The 7,541-nt window shown below is 41.5% G+C and overlaps 1 pseudogene across 1 annotated transcript; it reads right to left on the bottom strand.

The window, feature by feature from the left end:
- Positions 1 to 4,053: 4,053 nt before the first annotated feature.
- On the bottom strand, positions 4,054 to 5,834 carry LOC138382529 (keratin, type II cytoskeletal 8 pseudogene; annotated as a pseudogene). Its single transcript, XR_011233457.1, has one exon. The product of XR_011233457.1 is annotated as a keratin, type II cytoskeletal 8 pseudogene (transcript).
- Positions 5,835 to 7,541: the final 1,707 nt, after the last annotated feature.

Genomic DNA, 7,541 nt, shown 5'->3' with positions numbered 1-7,541 from the left:
TGCCTTCTCTTTTCTTTAAAAGCCTCATCCAAGCCCATAGACTTTACAGTGAGCATTTTGTTTCTGGTTCACTTAATAGTGATATTTTCCCCACCATTGTACATGGTTGTGTAGGAACATTGGCTTACAATATTCAAAAACAGTCCAGGGTGATGTCCAGAGTAAGGAGAGTGGGCTTGGTCTGCATTATGTCCTTTTTTGTTTTCTGTCTGCCTCCTGAGAGTGCCCAGGGCCACCTTCCGCCTCAGCAGCTTAGATTGTCACTCCCCACAGTGAGAGCTAAGATGTACATTCTGATTCTTTAAGTTTTTAATGTTTCAGATGGAACTCAATTCTCCTTTGTACTCTGATCCACCTGTGATTACCTCTGGTCTTTTATCCTATGTCCTTTTTCCCAGGTGGGCACCATATTATTGAAACTCCACCGATTCCTTCACAGTGGATTTGCCAGACTCGTCAAGTAATAATACAGGACACAAATTAGCTTTTAATTAAACAATAAATGAATTTGCGGTGCACATGTACGCTGTTAACACCTAGCAGTTGTTATATTCTGAGGGTTGTGATAATTTCAAAAAAAAAAAAAAAAGGAAAGAATTATACTCTTTAGCTGTCAGTTCTAATCCATGGTAACCATGGTGTCTTCTTGTCCAGCCTCAGCACCAGGGACCTCAAGAGCCTTGTTGAAGGAAGCCTCCATCCGATGGTTCAGCAGAGCCAGTGTTTTCAGCAGGTGACGGCTGTTTCCAGAGGGAGGAGCATCGTTTCGTGCGGTGAGCTGAATATAGCTTGAGGTATGAAAAGAAATATTAAAATTCTTATCTATATTTTCATCTAATTATTTTGTCTCTTATAAAGTATGTCTTATATTAATAAAATATATAGATATATAATTAATAAATAATTGCACATTTATTGTTAGTTCATGCCCAAGTATTGTTTTACTGGAACTGGACTATGGTCCTCCAACTATGGGTACCATTAAGGCTTTATGATTCAGAGTATCCTGGTGTTTTTTCCTGGTTTCATCATGAAAGCAGAACCCGATTGTACCGAGGGTGCAGACGCGTGTTGGTGGAACTATCTGGCAGTCCAGATAGACGTGTGCCCTTACTAGCTTAAGCTTTCGGAGTTAGATTAACAACCATTTCAACTACACAATGTGTCCTTTATGAACGCATGCATATCAAGTGATTTTAGAGCAATGTTCTACTTCAGCTATGAATTTCTGAGTATGGGCCAGAAACACTGTCAAAATTTCTGCATATATATTATATATTTACACATATATATAACATATTATAATTTCTATCAATAATATAGTGACAAATGACCTTCAAAATATAATTGGACACAGTTTCTTCTCAGAAGAATCTTAGTAAGTGTAATTTTATTTCATTTTTTCTTGTGTCATTAAGCTGAATTTTTCTAATCACTGGATCAAATTAATTTAAACAATGGTGCTTGTATACTGGCCAATAACATGAGACAGTAACTGTAAAATCGTTCAGTGAAATTATACAAGGTGTTCTGATACTATAGATATCGTAATTAAGTTTGAGGAAGATTATCTTTATTATTGAAGACCTAAGTACTTTTCAAGGCATGGGAGGAGATCCCCGTATTGAGTGCAACCTCAAGAAAAGGATCAACAAGCGATTATTTCGATGAGACTTTTTGGTTATCATAAACTGATTACAAGTGTGTTTATCCTCTTGACAATTCAGTGCTGGACTACTGTTAGGAATCCTCTGCTGAGATGCAGAGTTAACACAGGGGTCTCTGATATGGAAACTAAATCAGGAGAGAGCCAGCAGCATTTTCAGGTGATATAGCTGATAGAGTTTTAGTAAGTACAATAATGCCCTCCAAATATGTCCATATCCTAATTCTCAGATGCTGGGAATATATTATACGTCATTGCAATGCATATATAAAGTTGCAAAGGGGATCTAAATTGCTAATTTGCTAATGAAAAATAGTGATATGCTGAATCATCGTGGTGTGTCAAGATGTCTAATCACAGGAGTCCAAAAATGTGACATAGATGAAGAATTGAAAGTGTCAGAATGATGGCATGTCAGAAAGACAACTAGATATTATTTCTTCAGTTGTTTCTTTTCAGGAGCCTTTTCCTATTAGCATAAAATTTCATTCAATTCAATAGTACATACAATTGAGTAAGTTTGTGTGATCATAGTATCAATGTGTTCAATAAATATAAAATGAGAGACTGTAGTACAAAGACGTGATTTCTGAAAAGGGAGGCCCAGGCATAATGAGAGTATAGATAGTGTGCGTCATATATGGGAAGATTGTGGATGTGTTCACACTTTATACACACATATACACCTATACATATATACAGACATATATAAAATTTGGTGTAGAAAATAATGCAGAGGTTGGATTATCAAGAATTTATATGAGACAGTCAGGGCTTATCAAGAGTAAGAGGGTAAAGTAAAATTGAAGATAATTTGTGATAATTTTGATTACTCAAGAGTGAACATTGATGTGAGGTCTTTTTTTTCAGATATACAGAATATATTTCCTCTTTGCCATTAATAAGAACACACTTTCCACTTATGTTATCATTTGAAAATGCCTTTTTTCCCCAAGCTGGCATTGCAGTCTCAGCCAACACCTTTCTCCTTGCCTTCCTCATCTTCAGACTTCTTACGGGTGGCAGGCCTAAGCCCACTGACCCCATCACCTGTCACTTGACCCTCCTCCACTTGGTGATGCTCCTCACTGCAGTGGATCTTTTGTCTTCAGATCTGTTTGAGTCACTGAACTTTCAGGATGACTTCAAATGTAAGGCTTTGTTCTACCTGAGCAAGTTGATGAGGGGCCTCTGCATCTGCACCACCTGCCTCCTGAGCATGCTCCAGGCCATCACCACCAGCCCCGGCACCTCCTGGTTGGCAAGGTTTAAACAAAAGTTTACCACTTACATTATCCATGTTTTCTTCTTTTTCTGGTCCCTCAGTTTGTCTTCCAGGAGTAACATGATCTTCATGTAGCTTTGTCCAACATAATGCAGAACAATCTACTGAATGTAGGTAAATAGTGCTCACTTTCTCCAATGAGCTCCATCATCAGGGGGCCGTTTTATATTCTGGCATTCATCCAAAATGTCTTCTTTGTGGGAATGATGCTGCTCTCAAGTGCATACATGGCGACTCTCTTGTCCAGGCACCAGAAAGATCCCAGCACCTTCACAGCACCAGCCTCTCCCCAAGAGCCTCTCCAGAGAAAAGGGCCACCCAGACCATCCTGCTGCTGGTGAGTTGCTTTGTGGTCATGGACTGGTGGACTTGAGTATTTCATCCCTCTCAGTCATGTTGTGGGCTCATAACCCAGTCATCCTGGACATCCAGAAGCTTGTGGTCAATCTCTATGCCACTGTCTGTCCGTTGGTACAAATCAGTTCTGACAAAAGAATAATCTATGTTCTGCAAAATACACCATCAAAATATATAAAATATACCATTTTAATGAGATTGCAATGGAAAAAATCTTCCGAAAAAAACAGATTCTTCTGTCATTAATTAAATTAGTCAAGCAGCACAGGATTCTTTTATCTTACAATGTGTGAAATTATACATTAATTATATTTAAATACTTTTGAATTTGGCACTGCAGAGGGCTGTCTGACTTCTTTAATGTCCACCAGACTTTGACATACCCAAATCAAGTCTCTTACTTTTTCATTTTCATTTTTAACTTTATATACAAAACATTTCTTTCTTCTTGAAGTGCACTCTTAGGAAGCTCTTGTGAGTAACCAAGTCACTCAATGTTGTTTTCTTTAGAAATTATTTTAATTTACCATTTTTTGTTAAAGGTAGATTAGCTAAGTATTCAGTTTTAGCTTTAATGAGACTTTCTCTCAGCTCTGTTAATACTTATTTCTCTGTATGCTTTATAAAAGCTGTGAAAATTTTGTTCTCATCTTTGTAAATCATCTCTTTGTTCTCTCACTGATATTTAGTGTTTTCTTCCTGCTTGGTGTTATGCAGCGACACTATTTTTTTTTTTTTTTTTTGGTTGGCAGAGCTAGCTGAGGCTTTATTTTGGAAAAAGCAATTGAATTGGTTTTTAGTTGGAGGCATGGGTAAGAGGGAGTACCCTGGGCAGTAAACTCCTCCCAGGGCTGGGCTGAGGGCTGGGACTGAGCCTCACGTGGGTCTCTTGTTTCCTGTGCTCCCTGGCACAGTTGCCTACCCCCACAGGTTCTGGGGCAGCCACTGGAGGGGGTAGGCTGGAGGGGCCTCAGTGGCCGTTCACTTGGGCAGGACATCAGAGGACTCGGACACCAGCTTCCCATCGTGGGTCTCGATCTTCTTCACAACCACAGTCTTGGAGGAGCCGGTGCGGCCGAAGGAGCCGGAGCCCCCACCAGAGCCAAAGGAGGGGAAGGAGCTCAGGCCATAGCTAAATCCAGGGCTTGTGAGGCCCCCATAGGCCGAGCTCAGCCCACCTGAGTAGCCGCTGGTGGTCTTCGTGTGGATGCTCATGTTCTGCATCCCAGACTCCAGCCGGCTCTCCTCGCCCTCCAGCAGCTTGCGGTAGGTGGCGATCTCAATGTCCAGGGCCAGCTTGACGTTCATCAGCTCCTGGTACTCACGCAGCTGCCGCGCCATGTCCTGCTTGGCTCGAAGCAAGGCAGCCTCCAGCTCGTCCACCTTGGCCTTGGCATCCTCAACGGCCTGTTTCCCACGCTGCTCAGCATCCAAAATGGCAGCCTCCAGGGAAGCCGTCTGGCCTTTGAGACCTTCGATCTCAGCCTGCAGCCGGCTGATGTTCCGGTTCATGTCAGAGATCTCCGTCTTCGTGCGACGCAGGTCATCCCCATGCTTCCCAGCCAGAACCTCCAGCTCCTCGTACTTGGTCTGGTACATGCTCTCAGCCTCAGCCCGGCTGCGGTTGGCGATCTCCTCGTACTGGGCGCGGACCTCAGCGATGATGCTGTCCATGTCCAGGGAGCGGCTGTTGTCCATGGACAGCACCACAGATGTGTCCGAGATCTGGGACTGCAACTCACGGATCTCCTCTTCATGCAGCTGCCTGAGGAAGTTGATCTCATCAGTCAGCCCTTCCAGGCGAGACTCCAGCTCCACCTTGTTCATGTAAGCTTCATCCACATCCTTCTTAATGAGGACAAATTCATTCTCCACGTCTGTACGCTTGTTGGTCTCATCCTCATACTTATTCTTGAAGTCCTCCACCAGCCCCTGCATGTTGCCGAGCTCCGCCTCCAGCTTCAGCTTCTCCTGGCCCAGTGTGTCCAGCTGTCTCCGAAGGTTGCTGATGTAGTTTTCAAACATGCCATCCATGTTGCTCCGAGCCGTCTTCTGCTGCTGCAGGAGGCTCCACTTGGTCTCCAGCATCTTGTTCTGCTGCTCCAGGAATCGCACCTTGTCGATGAAGGAGGCAAACTTGTTGTTGAGGGTTTTGATCTCCTCCTTCTCCTGGTTGCGCACAGCCTGGATGTTGGGGTCCACCTCCAGGTTGAGGGGGCTCAGCAGGCTCTGGTTCACCGTGACGGCTGTGATGCCCCCCATACCACGGGCCCCGCCATAGCCCCCACCCAGACCCACGCCCAGGCCACTCCGGAAGCTGCTGCCGCTTCCCACCCGGGAGAAGCTCGAGGAGCTGATGCGGGCACTGGGCCCGCTGGTGTACGAGCGGCTGCTGAAGGCCCCCCGGGGGCCAGAGGTGGACATCTTGTAGGACTTCTGGGTCACCCTGATGGACATGATGGAGGCTGGAGTGGAGGCAGGCGGGCCGAACCAGACTGAGATTCGAGAAGGAGCGAGAAGCTGCTTCTAGGTAGGTCCAGCGACACTATTATTTCTTTTATTAATCAGTATTTTTTAAAATTTTCTCTTTGTGACACATTACATTTCTGAATTTAAGAACTCATGTCTGGTTTTAAATTTTAGAAACTTATAAATCACCAACTCTTTGAATATTGCCTTTAATTTTTTAAATATATTCTGCAGAAAAAATTAGATTTGTTCTATTCCCTTTTATTCTCCTATTCTTATATGTATAATTATATTTGTGTTTTCTATTACTTTTTTCCTTTCTCTAAATTTGACAATATTAATTTTGTTCTATATTCCAATTCGCTAGTCCTTTGATTAGCTCAGTTTAACTTAATGTTTTACCCACATGTTGTATATTAAGTAGGTTAATTATATTTTTAATTGTTTACTTTCCATTTGGGTCTTTTCCAAATATGGCTTGTCAAGCTTATAGTTTCTTTTTCTTTTCACATTATTTTGTCTTTTTAAAAAATTTTTCCTCATTGTATTGACATTTTAAGCACAAGTCCTGTAACTATGTGAAGCATAAGTTATAATTTGGTTCTCATTTATGGGAGATACCACATTTGGGATGTCTGCAGTCAGTTTATGTCTTTGTTTTTTCCATCCGCTTTTTGGCAAGTTAGAAAACCTGCATAGATCCGGCATCCTTGCAATCACTCATGTTTAAGAGGAACACTTGCTTCTTAGTTTGATTAATTTCTGGATTGTTCCTTTGGTTTAATTCTGTACCTGGGAAGTTCTCGTATTTTTCTTTCAATGCTATTAAGCAGTGTAAGGATTCCTGTTACTTTCTGAGGATTTTAGCTTTCTGCATTAACAGTTTTTAGAATATATAGTATTTTCCCCCAAAACACAAATATCAACAGAGTACACATGAAGAAAATATTTCACATATATTTTCTGAGTCGTAAAGAGCATCTCATAAGAAATTCCAATTTACTTCATTTAGAACACAAACCTCCCCCAATATACTATAAACTAATAATAATTTGTAGGGTCAAATTTTTAGTAGTAAAAAATATTTTATGTTTTGCATAAATTTCTGAAATGATTTTACTCCACTGCAGAAAATAGTACTTATATATTGGCACTGTTTTTCTATAGCATTAAGCTAATACTGGAAGAATTATTTACCTGAGTTCAGGTTTTTTGTTTGTTTGTTTGTGGGTTTTTTTTTTTGAGATACAGTCTTGCTCTGTTGCCTGGGTTAGAGTGCTATGGCATCAGCCTAGCTCACAGCAACCTCAAACACCTGGGCTGAAGCGATCCTCCTGCCTCAGCCTCTCAAGTAGCTGGGACTACAGGTGCATACCACCAGGTCTAGCTATTGTTTTCTATTTTTAGTAGAAACAGGGGTCTCACTCTTGCTCAGGGTGATCTCAAACTCCTGACCTCAGTAAATCCTCCCACCTCAGACTCCCAGAGTGCTAGGATTACAGGCTAGAGCCACCACGCCCAGCCCAAAGTCAAATGGCAGTTTCACTAATTTTCCTTATATTCAGTGACTCATTTGTGTCACACAGTAAATATGAGTGTTAAGTAACACCATTATAGTCATATTTTCCATCCTAACAAAGGGAGAAAATTTTGAGTAATTTATTGATTAGGCTAAAGGCTCATTCTATATTTTCATTCCAGATTATTCCATGTCAAGTGTCTAGAATATTAATTTCCATGAATACTACAAAATATAAATAAATG

This window comes from Eulemur rufifrons, chromosome 4 (assembly GCF_041146395.1).
Source record: "Eulemur rufifrons isolate Redbay chromosome 4, OSU_ERuf_1, whole genome shotgun sequence".
NCBI classification, from domain to species: domain Eukaryota; kingdom Metazoa; phylum Chordata; class Mammalia; order Primates; family Lemuridae; genus Eulemur; species Eulemur rufifrons.
This window is presented reverse-complemented; position numbering and strand designations above follow the sequence as displayed.